At 41.3% G+C, this 16,235-nt stretch overlaps 1 pseudogene; it reads left to right on the top strand.

Moving 5' to 3' along the window:
* Positions 1–1,266: 1,266 nt before the first annotated feature.
* On the top strand, positions 1,267–14,948 carry LOC129512778 (hsc70-interacting protein-like; annotated as a pseudogene).
* Positions 14,949–16,235: the final 1,287 nt, after the last annotated feature.

The raw sequence follows: 16,235 nt of genomic DNA, 5'->3' as shown, positions 1-16,235 counted from the left end.
ACATCCTGGGGAGAGAATCTCTTAACATCTATCAGCTTTTATGTGACTGCTTGCCAAGGATGAAAAACCAAACAGTGAAAGAACTCAGAGCACCAGCCTGGTTTTCTAGTGTAGCTATAGTGTCCCTCAAAGTCTGAACTGTTCATTCACAACAGTTTGACTGAGAAAATGAAAAGGGGGGTTTATTCAATGGTTCATGAATTGGGCAGCTGCCCAGCTAGCAAATCGCAAGGAACCTCTTCTAGCTGCAGAAAGGAAAGTATTTTAAAGGCATAGGGGAATGGAGAAAAGGAAACTATTGGTAAAAAAAAAAAAAAAATGCCTTGTTGTAAGCAAGGTGGCCCTGCTAAGGAGAAAGGAAGTGGTCTTTCAGTGGCATCCCTCCAGTGCTGACCAGGAACTTCTGGTGGCTGATTATAGGTCACATTTCTGGGAGAAGCTGAAGCTGCAGTTAGGTTAAGTATTAAGTTCTTGGTGGTGTTTAGCATAAATGACTTCATTTTGGGCCTGCTAACAGGACCATGAGCATCTGGTTGCAGACAGAAGGACATGATAGGAATGCTTCTGCCTTATCCTTTGCTCTTGTAAGATGAGGTACAGGTTTACTTGCTTGCTCTTACTCTGAATTTCTCCTTGTGGAGTGGTGAAGATTTATTCCTCCACCTGAGGAGACAGAGAGAGAACACATAGGGGAGTGGCAGAGGGAGAGGGAGAAGCAGACTTCCCACTGAGCAGGGAGCCCACTTCAGGTCGATCCCAGGACCCCAAGATCATGACATGAGGCAGATTCCTAAGTGACTGAGCCACCCAGGTGCTCCAGTTCATTTCAGTTCTGACATTGTCGACCTGGAGTGAGCATGGAACCCACAGGTGTAAGGATTCATCCTTCAAGATTGCCCACAGCTCATGAGCAAGTCTCAACTATCAGCTATTCATGTCACCTGCACTTTTCTTCAAGTTGGCTACAGAGTGGGGGTACCTCTAGAACCCTCAAAGTTCTAGAATGACTCCTAGAAACTCAGGAAAATTTTCTGCTTACTCTTATGGTTTATTATAAGGATACATATGAGCAGCCAGATAAGGAGGTACAGGAGTGTGGGAGTGTGAAGGTTCCAGTGCAGGAGCTTCTGTCACTGTGGAGTTGGAATGTGCCACCCTCAAATGTGTTTGTCATTTCAGAAGCTCTGTGAACCCTGTTGTTGAGAAGTTTTCATGGAAGGTTCATGACATAGGCATGATTCATTCACTGGCCATCGACCATCGGTGATGGAGGTCAGCCTCCAGTGCCTCTCCCCAGAGGTTGGTGAGTGAGGCCGATGTCTCTAACTCTGTAATCGTGGTTTGGTCCTCCTGGTCACCAGTCCCAACGTGAAGCTATCTAGGACCCTCACCCAAGTCACCTCATTAACATATCAGAGACACTATTATCACTCAGGAGATCCTAATGGCTTGGGGACCAAATATTTTTATTATCCCATAGGCTACCTCTGGTCTTTGACCATAGATCCCTTGTAGTAAAAGGACTGAAATCTAGGATAACAAGAAGAAAATTGTCAAAGAGATAAAAAAGGAGACCAGTGTACCAAATAAGGAATTTAGAAATAATTCCACATATATGTGGATACAGGATTGTTGATAGAGGTAAGACTTGAGGAGAGAGGGGAAAGGATGGAGTTTTCAATAAAAGTGAATCTACTGGCCATTCATGAAGGAAAAAAGATAGATGTGAATCTTTTCTTCACACCATACACATGCAAAAACAAATCAATTACAATCTATAAAATTTCAGAGAATATTACAGAAAAATATCACTATGACTCTGATTTAAGAAAGAACTTAGCAGAACAATGGAAGACATTTCAATAGAGAAAGAATCCTTTATGTTATTAGTTATAACTAATAGTGCTGTTCATCTAAAGACGTCATCAAGAAAGTGAAAAGACAGGCCACGTATTGGGAGGAATCTTTGCCACGCATGTTAGCAACCAAGACTAGCCCACAGAACATGTCAGTGCTGCTCAGATCAGTGAGCATCAGACACATTACTTACTGGAGCTTCCCATTTGCCAAACTGAAGTGGCAGCCAGGAGCATCTGGAGATACAGGAGTCTACTCCCTGAGTGGTGGGTAGAGGATGGTCTCCCAGGGCGCAGACATGGTGAGCAGTGGGAAGGGGGATAAATGGGAAAGTGACAAAGAAATCAAGGTGACATTTTAGGAAGGGTCCATAAAAGGCAAATCTACAGACAGTAGTTTAGTGGTTGCGCAGGATGGGGGAGAGGTGATGGGAGAAGTGAGGGGCGACTGCTAATGAGCACAAGGTTTCTTTAGGGCTGATGAAAATAATCTAAAGTTAGTTGGTTGTAACAGGAAGCCTGGGTGGCTCAGCAGTTGGCCATCTGCCTTTGGCTCAGGTCGTGATTCTGGGATCCCGGGATTGAGTCCCACACACACAGATCCAAATCCATTACATAATCTTTGAACATTATCTCTTTTCACCTCAACATAAGTGAAGGGACTTCTGGATAAAATTCTACATGTGAAAAAAGACAACCCATAGTCTCACACATGTATGCGCGCGCACACACACACATACAAACACACACACACTCTTTAAGAACTAAAATACTTGGGTATTTGAGTCCCACATCTGCCTTTGGCTCAGGTCCTGATTCCGGGGTCCCGGGATTGAGCTCCCCTGCAGGGAGCCTGCTTCTCCCTCTGCTTATGTCTCTGCCTCTCTCTCCGTGTCTCTCATAAATAAATTAATAAAATCTTTAAAAAAATAAAATTGATTGTAGCGATAGTCGCACAACTCTGTGAACATCCTAAACTGTTGAATTGTACACTTAAATCAGTGAATGGAGAGTGAATAAGATCTCAGAAAAGCTGTAATAACAAACCCACAATGAGATGATCTGCTAAATCCACTAGAACCTCGCATCACGCTGACTGGCTGTGAAGAGGTGCTGTCAGGGTGGCTGGAGGGGCAGGAAGCACCTGGGACCACATGTCCTCCTGGACGACAGGTGCACTGAGGGTTTAGAGCTGTCGGGGAAAGCTGGGGTCTACTGAAGGCTTGCTCTTGCAGGGGGAAGGCTGGGAGGGTAGAGGGCAGGTCATTTCAGGCACTTCCAGCCTGTACCATAGATGAGGCAACCGTCCCCTGGCCTCTAGGCCTGTGGCCAACAGCCGGCGGGAGTCCCCACAGCAGTTGGCACAGGTAGTGGAAGCTAAGGTGAGCAATTAGGGCGCTGTTTGTGAACATCAGGAATAAATGTTCTGATCGCTGCTGGCTGCTTTTGGTCACGGGGATGCAGCAAAGATGCAGGCAACTGTGTTTGCAACGCCCACCGCCCACGGGACAAACCTTGCTCCTGTGGTTGAAGAAACTTCGGGTATTTGAAACGCCTGGGGACTTCCCCCTCATTTCCTCCTTTTTTCCATTTTGGGAGGCAAGATATAATGACTACAACAACATGGAAAAGCAGCTGCAAATACAGGGACTTTACGGCCTTACATGTGCCCAGGGAAAGGCACAGGCTCCTAAATGATCTGAGAGGTTCTCAAGTTGACACCTTAGGTGGATTCCTCCCACAGGACACTACGCAACAGAATGACCAAGAAACAGAAGTGACAAATAGCAACCAACAAAGCTGTGCAAACTCTGGGGAAGGGGAGAGTCTGATTTCCAGAGTTATCACAGAGGATTTAAATATGCAGTTTTCAAAACAAAAAATCACGAGCCTATGAAGAATCAGGAAAGTTTGTTGAAAGGAAAAAATCAATGAGTAGAACTGTCTGAGAAAGAACAGATGGCAAACCTGCTAGAGAAAGATGTTAAAACAATAGCCTTACAGATGTTCCCGCTGAAGTCAGGTGACAGCAGACTAGGAGCTCCCACTGCTGATCTCTCCATAGAAACAACAAACACAAAAATCAAGTGTTAAAAATGTAAAAATAAATAAATGAGAGTGTACCAACTTTGATTCTGTAAAAACATCAACAAAAATGATAAATAAATAACACAAATTGAGGGCAGTGCCTCTGGGAAAGCTCTGGACTATCACGAGGAGACAGAACCCACAGAGAAATGGACATCTGTGAGTTCTCTGAAAAGGAATTCCAAATGATTATTTTAAAGAAGCTCAGCAAGATTGAAGAGATTAACACAGATACCTTCTAGGCCATGTGTATGGGTTTGATATATTTAAAATGCTCAAGGCAAAAGCTATTAACCAAGAATATTTATCCAGCAAAATTGTCTTTTGGAAATGAAGGAGAGATCAAGACTTTCCCAGACAAACAAAATCTGAAGGAGTTCATCTCTACTAGACCTGCCTTAGAAGAAATGCCAAATGGATTTCTTGAAATAGAAATGAAACAAGGGCACCTGGGTGGCTCAGTCAGTTGAGCATCTGCCCTCAGCTCAGGTCATGACCCCAGAGTTCTGAGATCGAGTCCTAGGATGGAGCCCCAGGATCAAGCTACTTGCTCAGCAGGGAACATGCTTCTCCCTCTGCTCCTCACCTAATACGTGCTTCTCTTCCTCTCAAATAATAAATAAAATGTTATTAAAAAGAAAGAAATGAAAAACACTAAGTATTGACATGAAAACATAGGAAGATATGAATTCAATGATAAAGGTAAATATATACTCAGAAGTCTCTAGCACTGTATGGTGGAGTATAAATCATTTTAACTCTAGTATAAAACTTAAAAGACAAAAGTGTTAAAATAACTAGAGCTTCAATATTTGGTTAATGGATACACACAAAAAACATGTAAATTGTGACATCAACAACATAAAATGTGGGCAGAGGAGTAGATGTGTAGAGCTTTTCATATCAGCTTAAAATAGGCTGTGATGACTGCAAGGATGGATATGATAGCCTCCTGAGAACCACAGAGCACCCACCTACAGTAGATACACAAGGGATAAAGAGAAAAGAGCCAAAGCATTCTACTACAAAACATCACCAACTCACAATGAAGGCGGAAAGGGAGGAAGACAGGAACAAAGGAACAAAACAGAAGCAGAAAAACAGTTAACAAAATAGTAGGTTCTTATCTATCAACAGTGATTCTAAGGGTGGATGGATTCAATTCCCCAGTCAAAAGAGAGCTCCTGAGTGGATTAAGAAAAGGCTCTGCTGTTTTTAAAAGGACACTCTTGTTAGCTTTAAGGCCACTCAGAGGCTGAGAGTGAAGGGATAGATAAAGTATTGCAGCAAGTGGAGAGCAAAAGGGAGCAGGAGTTACTATAGTTGGATCAGACAAAAAGTGTAAACAACGAAGGTCATTATATGATGTCAAAGGGGTCAATTCAGCAGGAGGAGATAACAGCTGTAAATATGGATGCAACCACCACTGGAGCACCTACATATATTAAGCAATTATGAACAGATCTGAAGGCGAAAATAGACAGCAATGCAATAATAGAAGGACTTCATTGCCCCACTTTCAACAACAGATAGGTCATTCAGATATAAAACCATAAGGAAATCTTGGACTTGAGCTAGAGATCTAACAGACACATCCAGAATACTACATTCAACAGAGGGGGATACACATTCTTCCCAAGTGCACACAGAATACTATCTGGGATAGCGTAGGTCCCAAACAAGCCTTAACATAATTCAGAACTTGAAATCGTGTAAGTATCTTTTCCAGCCAGGATGGTATGAATCTAGAAATCAGTAACAGTAGCAAAAGTGGAAAATTGATAAGTAAGTAGAAATGAAACAAGACACACCTGAACAATCACGAGTCAAAGATGAAATAAAGGGATCCCTGGGTGGCGCACCGGTTTGGCGCCTGCCTTTGGCCCGGGGCACGATCCTGGAGACCCGGGATCAAATCCCACGTCGGGCTCCCGGTGCATGGAGCCTGCTTCGCCCTCTGCCTGTGTCTCTGCCTCTCTCTCTCTCTCTCTCTCTCTCTCTGTGTGTGTGACTATCATAAATAAATAAAAATTTAAAAAAAGATGAAATAAAAAAGGAGATCAGAAAAATACCCCCCCCTTTTTTTTTCGAGTAGGAAAGATCCTTTTATTGGGGTGGACACGGAGCACGCACTAGTCTGTGATAAAATGACTTAAGAGAAAGATCCGGAAATGCCAACTTCTCCCTCTGGCACACATTCAGAGCAAAGCCTGGGCACAGAATAGGTCCCAGCCAAGTCTTTAAGGCCCGGACTGGAGAGTAGGAGCAGGGAGAAAGGCTCCCACCCATGCTGCTGGGCCACAGCATGGCCCTGGCTCTAGACCCTTGCAGACATATTCTGGTTTTTCCGGAGGAGAACTGGAGGGGGGTGGGGGAGTGAAAGGAGGTTCTGGGTAGTGGAGTTTATGAATAAATGTTTTTTAGAAAGCATCTACCAACATCACACTACTGGTTCTGACGTCCCCTTTAACCATTGCTTGGTACATTTTACAGCATAAATAAAAACTCAAGGAAAATAAATACTTCTGCTCCTATGAGGTTGGAAGTGGTATGGATAGTCAGGTGTGGGTGGGCCAGTAGGGGCAGGACAGGGGGCGCTTACACAAGGAGGGCGGGCCGGGAGCAGACAAGACAGGAGATGCCTGTGGGGGAGTGAGAGTCTTAAGTGTCCTCATGCGTGTCCGGCTGTTGGTCTGAGCGACCTTGTGGGGGTGTGGGTGTGGGTGTGGGGGGGTACAGAGTTCTCACCCTCAAGGTCCACTTGCTTCTGGTCTCTCTTCTTGGCGGTGTTCTTTTTGTCCTATTGCTGATGTAGGTAGCGCAAAAGGATGTTTGTCTTTTCTGTCACAATGATCTGTTCAGATGGGTACTCCCAGGTGGGCAGGTAGACTGAAGGACGCCAGTTCGAAGCTTTGCACACAGAGTCAGCATGAAATCGACTAAAATTGCTTTTGTTGTAGACAGGCAGTCCTTTCAAAAAAATCTGCCATCTTCTGTTTCCTTCCTTGCTGCCTCAGCCACCGCCTCAGCCGCTGGCACAGCTGCCACAGCCACCTTCTTAAACGTGGCCGCACAGTCAGAAAAATATCTTGAGATAATAAAAATGGATACAGACATATCAAGTCTTATGAGATGTAGCAAAATCATTTCTTAAGAGAGACGTTTATGACAATAAATGCCTATGTAAGAAAGATTGCAAATAAACAACCTCGTGACACCTCAAGAAACTAGAAAAAGAACAAACAAGCCCAAAGTTATTAGAAGGATGAAAATGAATATCTGAATGGAAAGAAATGAAATTGTGATGAAAAACACATTAGAAAAGATCAATGGGGGATCCCTGGGTGGCGCAGCGGTTTGGCGCCTGCCTTTGGCCCAGGGCGCAATCCTGGAGACCCGGGATCGAATCCCACATCAGGCTCCCGGTGCATGGAGCCTGCTTTTCCCTCTGCCTGTGTCTCTGCCTCTCTCTCTCTCTCTGTGACTATCATAAATAAATAAAAATTAAAAAAAAAAAAAAAAAAAAGAAAAGATCAATGGAATGAAGAGTTGACTTTATGATCAGAAAAACAAAATTGACAATTGGTTAGCTACACTAAGAAAAAAATTATTATTTTCAGTAAATAAATAAAATACATACATTTATATTTACATAAAATATTTATATTTACACAAATATAATTTAATATAGTTAATTATAGTTATAATATAAATAATTATTATATGATAATAGTAATCACTCAAATACATACAATTATGAACAAAACAGGGAGACATCACCACTGATCCCACAAAGGTATGTATGAGCATAAGACTCTGACAGTAAATGCCAACAAATTAAATAGAAATATTGGATAAATTCCTAAAAACATAAAAGTTACCGAGACTGAATCATGAAAATTTAGCGAATCTGAACAGATCAATAACTAGTAGAAGATTGAATGGAGAATAGAAAGTCTTCCTACAAAAGAAAGCACCCATGCAACTTCACTGGTGAATTCTATCAAACATAAGGAAGAATCAATACCAATCTTTCTCAGACTCTTCTAAAATATTAAAGAGGAAGACAGACTTCCAAAGTCATTTAATGTGGCCAACTTCATGCTGATAGCAAAGCCAGACAAGGACATTATGAGAAAAGAAAATAACGGGCTAATATCATGGATGAATGAAGATGCAACCATCCTCAACAAAATACCAGCAAAATGAATTCAAAAGCTGTTTAAAAGGAACATATACCATGATCAAGTGAGATTTATGCCTGGGATCCAGCGATGCTTCAAAATACATTTGACAAAATTCAATATCCTTTCATGATCAAAACTCTCAAGAAACTGGGTATAGAAGAAATGTTTGTCAACATAATAAAGGCCATATATACCAAGCGCCCGCTAACATCATCCTCAATGGTGAAAAGCAAAGGCCTTTACTCCAAGATGGGGAACAAGACAATGATGCTCACTCTCACCATGTCTATTCATCATAGTACTGGAAATCCTAGCCAGAGCACTGAGGCAAGGAAAAGAAATAAAAAGCGTCCAAATTGGAAAGGAAGAGGTGAAACTGTCTCTGTTTGCAGATGACATGAATTTTTTTCTTTCAAGATTTCCTCTCCTAGCAACGTTCAAATACACAAAGCAGTATTGTTGACTAGTCATCATGCTATACGACAGGCTTGTAGCTTCCTTTACAATTGGAAATCTATAACTGTTGGCCCCCTTCACAAATCTGTTCACTGTTTTTATGAGCACAATCTTTTACACTTTTTGAGGGGGAGTTGTTTGTTGGTTGCTGTTGTTTTAGATTCCACACACAAGTGAGATCATGTGGTATTTCTCTCTTTCTGACTTATTTTCCTAAGTACAATATCCACAGAGTCCATCCCTATCATCACAAATGGCAAGATTTCATTCTTTAGTATAGCTGACTACTGTGGGCAACCACGGACTAGCTGGAGTAACTAAACCAAACTAGGCCCGGACTCGCGTCCCTCATTCACTCAAAAGGCTCGGGAGCCTAAAGGGTGAATAGTTGGTTGATGCTTGAGAAAGGGCTTGAGCAATGGTTTTCAGAGCTTGCTGGTAGGTGATCACCCACAAAACACATTAGATACAATGTATTCTGGCCTGGCCATAAAGTTGAATAGGGGTCTGTGCTGTTCTTGCTGGTCTGTTAATCATATTTAATGTTCCTTTGAGGAATGTACATCTGGAGCAACAAGCTTATCTATTTACCAAGGTCTTCTGGCGCCAGTGGGTCTGTCTTGCATGCTGATAAAGGGGAACCTTGGAGGGTTTCACAAACTTGGTAAGAACAGATACTTCTTTGTCCTTGTTTTGCTTATGCTATATAATGTTGTTGAACCTTGAATAAAGCTGGCACTGCTTGGACATCATCCACTGTGTCCCTCCTGTCCCCATCTCTTTACTTTTATTTTCCTCATCCCCTTACCCTCGGAACCCTGATCGTGTTGCCGCAGAGCGTGCAACAGACTACAATCCCATTGTACATATATATATATACACACAATTATATATATTGTGTATATATACAATATTATATATACAGTTATCTTTATACATATTTTACATAATGTATATTAAATATGTATAATGTATATATACACAATATTATATATATATACAATTATCTTTATCCATTCATTCATTCATTCATTCATGAGCACTCAAGTTGTTTCCATATTTTAGCTATGACTTAATCTTATAAGGAGAAAACCCTAAAGACTTCAACAAAGAAACTTTAGGACTAATAACAAATTCAGTAATGTTATGGGATATGAAATCAGTATATATATAAAAGTTTGACTATACCCTAACAACAAAATATCTGAAAGAGGAATTCAGAAAGCAATACATTTATAGTTGCATCAGAAATAATACAAGACTTAGGAATAAATTTAATCAGGGAAAAATACGCGCACAAAAAATTTTGATGAAAAACTTTCAGATGAGGCAATAAATGAAATGATATCCCAGGACACCTGGGTGGCTCAGCAGTTGAGTGTCTGCCTTCGGCTCAGGGCATGATCCTGGAGTTCTGGGATCGAGTCCCACAGTGGGCTCCCTCCATGGAGCCTACTTCTGCCTATGTCTCTGCCTCTCTTTCTGTGTCTCTCATGAATAAATAAATAAATAAATAAATAAATAAATAAATAAATAAAATCATAAAATAAAGAAATAAGAAAAGATATCCCATATTCTTGGATTGGAAGAATTAATATTGTTAAATTATCCACAGTGTCAAAGTGACATATGGAGCCCATGCAATCTGTATCAGAATTGCAATGATAGCTTTCAAGGAAACAGTAAAACCTATACCCACATTCATATGGGATTAAAAGAGACCCCAAATAGCCAAAACAATGTTGAGAAAGAACAACAAATCCAAGGCCCTACAATTCCTTTTTTTTTAAAAAAAAGATATTATTTATTCATTCATGGAAGACACCCAGAGAGAGTCAGAGATATATTGAGCCACCCAGGAGTCTCTGAGCACTCCAATTCCTGATTTCCAACTACATCACAAAGCTGTACTGATCAGAACAGTATGGTACTGGCATAAAAGCAGGCAGAGAGAACAATGGACTAGAACTGAGAGCCCACAAATAAACCTCACATATATGGCGAACTAATCTTTGATGAGGGAACCAACCACATGGTTGGTACCATTTTGGAGATCCACATGCAGAAGAACGACACTGCATTTTTGTCTCCCGTCACTCACAAAAATTTACTTGAATGGATTTAAGACTTAAATGTAAGAAGTGAAACCATAAAACTCCTAGGGAAAAAAACAGAGAACTTTTCTCATCAGTGGTCTTAGCAATGACTTGGGCGTATCACGAAAAGCACAGGACACAAAAGCTAAAATCAAGTGGGACTACATCAATGAAAAGGCTTCTACACAGCAAAGGAAACCATCTAATGAAACATGTAAAGGCAACCTATGGAGTGGGAGAAAATATTTGGCACTCATTATCTGGTAAGAGTTTAATATCCAAAATATATAAGTAGCACAAAGAAATCAAGAGGGAAAAACAAATGATGCAATTTAAAAATAGGCAACAAATCTGAATAGACATTTTTTCAAAGAAGACATACACATTGTCAACAGGTACCCGAAAAGGTGCTCGATATCACTGGTTATTATGAAAAGGCAAATCTAAACCTCAGTGAAACATCATGTCACACCTGTTAGAATGGCTATTATAAGAGGACCAGGGAACAGATGGGGGAGGGTGTGGAGACAAGGAAATCCTTGTCACTATTGGTGGTATGGAAGAGTGTGGAACCTCCCGGAAAAAATTTTTTTTAAAGATTTTATTTATTTATTAATGAGAGACACACACACACAGAAAGAGAGGCAGAGACACAGGCAGAGGGAGAAGCAGGCTCCATGCAGGGAACCCGACGTGGGATGTGATCACAGGTCTCCAGGATCAGGCTCTGGGCTGAAGGGGGCGCCAAACCCCTGAGCCACCGGGGTTGCCCTGGAAAAAAATTTTAAATAGAACTACCACATGATCCAGCAATCAAAACCCAGGGTACTATCACAGGAAATGAAATAGGAACCAAAGCAGGCTTTCAATTAAAAAACTTACAAAAGAAAAAAAAACTTACAAAAGACAACATTGCACTTTGAGAGAATATTCAGTAAAAGAAACTATAATCATTTTAAACATTTACACACCTAATAAAAGGTCCTCAAAACACATGAAAGAAAAACTGACAGACCAAAGGGAGGAATGCACAGTTCTATAATCATAGTTGGAGGCTTCAATACCCTATTCTTAATGATGATTAGAACCACCAGACAGAAGAGAAATAGAGAACATAGAGGACTTGAACAACACCGTAATCCAACTAGAGGTAATACACATACACACAACACTCTAACCAAAACAACAGACTGTATGGTCTCTCAAATCACCTGGATGGCTGTTCTCCAGTATTGATCATGTGCTAGGCTACAAATTAAGTTTCATAGATTTGAAAGGTATCATACAAACTATCTTCTCCAACTAAAATGGGTTGAAAGTGGAAATCAATAGAATATGGAAAACTGGGGGCAGCCTGGGTGGTTCAGCAGATTAGCGCCACTTTCAGCCCAGGGTGTGATCCTGGAGACCTGGGATTGAGTCCTAAGTCAGGCTCCCTGTGTGGGACCTGCTTCTCCCTCTGCCTGTGTCTTTGCCTCTCTCTCTCTCTGTGTCTCTCACGAATAAATAAATAAAATCTTTAAAAAAAGATGGAAAACTGGAAATTCCGCAAATTTGTGAAATGTTAACAACACCCCCTTAAATAACCAGTGGGTCTAAAGGAAACCACGAGGAAATTAGGAAATATTTAGAGACAAATACAAATGAAGCACAACATACCGACACTTACAGGATGCAGTGAAAGCAGTACTAAGAGGGAGATTCAGAGCTGCAAATACTTACATAAAAAAGAAGGCGCATCTGATGGCTTCATCAGTTAAGCTTCTGACTCTTGGCTTCAGCTCAGTTCATGATCTCATGATCTCAGGGTTGTGAGATGGAGCCTGCACTCAGCACAGAGTCTGCTTGAGAATCCTTCCCCCTCCACATCCTTCCCCTTCTGCTTCTCCCTCTGCTTGAGTTGACATGCTCTCTCTAAAATAAATGAATAATTAAACATATAGATTTCTTTTTTTTATTTTTTATTTATTTATGATAGTCACACACACACACACACACAGAGAGAGAGAGAGAGAGAGAGAGAGGCAGAGACACAGGCAGAGGGAGAAGCAGGCTCCATGCACCGGGAGCCCCACGTGGGACTCGATCCCGGGTCTCCAGGATCGCGTCCTGGGCCAAAGGCAGGCGCCCAACCAGTGCGCCACCCAGGGATCCCTAAACATATAGATTTCTTAATAAAATTAAAAAAGAGGATGAAAAGACGAAGGAAGAGGAGAAAGTGAAAGAATTCAGAAATAAACCAACACTTCCGTGGTCAAATGATCTACAGCAAAGGAGTCAACAATATACAGTGGGGAAAAAGACAGTATCTTCAACCAATGGTGCTGGAAAGCAACACCTACTTCACGAGAATGAAACTGGACTATTTCTCACACCATACCCCAAAATAAACTCAAAATGGGGAGAAGAACTAAACGTGAGACCTAAAAATGTAAGATTTCTAGAGGAGAACATAGGCAGTTATATCCCTGACATCAGCCATAGAAACAATTTTCTAGGAATGTTTCCCGTGGCTTAGGAAACCAAGAAAAATCACAGTTGTAACTACATCAAAATACAAAGCTTTAGCTCAAAACCTCAATAAAACAAAGGCAACCTACTGAATGGGAGAAGATATTGGCAAAAATATATTCAATAAGGGAGCATACCCAAAATATATGAAGAATGTATATAACTCAACAAGAACAAAACACCCACCTCAACAAAATAAACCAATTTAAAGCGGGCAGAGGACACGAAGAGCCCTTTTTTTTTTTTCGAAGAGCCTTTTTTTCCAAAGAAGACAAACAAGTACTTGAAAAGATGCTCAACACCACTCATCATCTGGCAAACACAAATCAAACACACAATGAGAGGCAGCGGCCTCCTTCCACATGGTCACGCTGAGCTAGTACCCGCACCTGGAATCAGGCTGCGACCTCAGCCATGCCTGCCCCCTGCCACTACCTCTGGACCATGGACCCCTGCAGTGAGCGAGCTTCGGGCCTTCATGAAAATGTGTAAGCAGGATCTGAGCATTCTGCCTACCAAGGAAATGCGCTTCCTGCGGGAGTGGGTGGAGACCATGGGAGGTAAAATACCACCTGCTACTTATAAAACTAAATCGGAAGACAATATCAAGGAATTAAAAACAGAAGGCAGAGGAAAACATAAAGACAGAGGAACCATCAAGTGAGGAAAGTGATCTAGAAATTGACAACGACGGTGTGACTGAACCAGATACTGATGCCCCTCAGGAAATGGGAGATGAAAATGTAGAGATAACTGAGGAAATGATGGATCAGGCAAACGATAAAAAAGGGGCTGCCATTGATGCCCTACATGATGGTGACCTACAGAAAGCCATTGACTTGTTCACAGATGCCAACAAACTGAATTCTCGTTTGGCCATTTTATATGCTGAGAGCCCGTGTCTTTGTCAAATTACAGAAGCCAAATGCTGCCATTCGAGACTGTGACAGGGCTACTGAAATAAATCCCGATTCAGCTCAGCCTTGCAAGTGGTGAGGGAAGGGACACCTGGGTGGCTCAACGGTTGAGTGTCTGTCTTTGGCTCAGGCCATTATCCCAGAGTCCCGGGATCAAGTCCCAAATCGGGATCCTTGCATGGAGCCTGCTTCTCTCTCTCTGCCTGTGTCTCTCTGCCTTTCTCTCTGTGTCTCTCATGAATAAATAAATAAAATCTTAAAAAAAAAAAAAAAAAAACAAGTGGCGAGGGGAAAGTACACAGACTTCTGGGTCATTGGGAAGAAGCAGCACATGATCTGGCCCTTGCTTGTAAACTGGATTATGATGAAGATGCTAGTGCAATGCTGAAAGAAGCTCAACCGAGGGCCCAGAAAATTGTTGAACATCGGAGGAATATGAGCGAAAACATGAAGAGTGAGAGATCAAAGAAAGAATAGAAAAGGGTTAAGAGGCTCGGAAGAACATGAGAGAGCCCAGGGGGAGGAAGAAACCAGACAACAATCAGGAGCTCAGTGTATGGCTCTTTCCCAGGTGGCTCTCCTGGGGGAATGCCTAGTAATTTTCCTGGAGAAATGCCTGGAAAGGCAGCGGGGAGGATGCCTGGAATGGCAGGAATATCTGGGCTCAACTGAGAGTCTTAGTGACCCAGAGGTTCTTGCAGCCATGCAGGATCCAGAAGTTAGGGTGGCCTTCCAGGATGGAGTCCAGAACCCAGTAAATATGTCAAAATATTAGAGCAACCCAAAGGTTACAAATCTCATCAGAAATTGTCAGCCAAATTTGGAGGTCAAGCATAATGCCCTTCTGACAAATAAAGCCCTTGCTGAAGGCAAAGTAACTTCCATCACCTAATGGATGTTGCTATAATACAAACTAGTGTACCTCTGACCTTCTCGTGAAGAAAGCTGGGTGCTGTGAAGAGAATCCTTACCCCTCTGCCCCACATGCAACTGAAACATTCTATAGTGGTTTGCCACCAGGGTATTCATTCAGATGATGTTTTCCAACTAGGAATTACAAACTATAAACACTTTTTAAACCCTTAAAAATATTTAAACACATTTAAAAAACCCACAATGAGATATCACCTTACATCCATCAGAATAGCTAAAATCAAAACCACAAGAAAGAACAAGTGCTGGCAAAGATGTGTAGAACAAAGAACTCTCATGCACTGTTGGTGGGAATGCAAACTGGTGCAACCATTGTGGAAAACAGTACGGAGGTTCCTCAGGAGATTGAAAATATGATTACTATATGATCCATTATCTCCACAACTGAGTACTCGCCCAAGGAAAATGAAAACACTAATTTGAAAAGATATATGCATCCCTATGTATATTGCATCATTGTTTACAGTAGCCCAGATATGGAAGCAGCCCAGGTGTCCATACATAGAGGGAAGGGATAAAGAAGTTGTGATATTATGTATGCATTTACAGGTATGAGTATTACGGAGCCATGAATAAGAATGAAATCTTGCCATTTGCAACAACACGGATGGATGTAGAAGGTATAATATAAGTGAAATAAGTCCAAGAAGGACAAACACCATATGATGTCTTTCCTATGTGGAATTTAAGAAACAAAACAAAGAAAAAAAGAGACAAAGTAAAACAGAGATTCTTAAATGTGGAGAACAAACCGGATGCTGCCAGAGGGCGGTCGTTGGGGAGGGATGAAAGGTGAAGGGGACTAAGAGAACAATTATAGTGATGAGATGAGCAATGTATATAGATGTATAGAATTGTTGAATCATTACATTCTACATCTGACTAATATAACACTCTGAGTTAATTATATTAAATTAAAATATAAGTTTTTTAAAAAAGAAGATCTCAAGTCAACAGCCAAACTCTAAACTTAATGAAGTAGAAAAAGACAAACAAAACACAAAGTTAGTAGAAGAAAGGCAATAATAAGTATTAGAGTAGAGATCAATTAAGCAGGGCATAGAAAAACAATCGGGAAAATCAATGAACCCAAAAGTTGGTTCTTAGAAAGATCTACAGAATTGACCAACATTTAGCTGGATTGACTAAGACAAAGAGACAAGACTAAAACTGCTAAAAATCAGAAATGTC

The sequence above is a fragment of the Nyctereutes procyonoides genome, unplaced genomic scaffold (assembly GCF_905146905.1).
Source record: "Nyctereutes procyonoides isolate TBG_1078 unplaced genomic scaffold, NYPRO_anot_genome, whole genome shotgun sequence".
In the NCBI taxonomy this organism is placed as follows: domain Eukaryota; kingdom Metazoa; phylum Chordata; class Mammalia; order Carnivora; family Canidae; genus Nyctereutes; species Nyctereutes procyonoides.
This window is presented reverse-complemented; position numbering and strand designations above follow the sequence as displayed.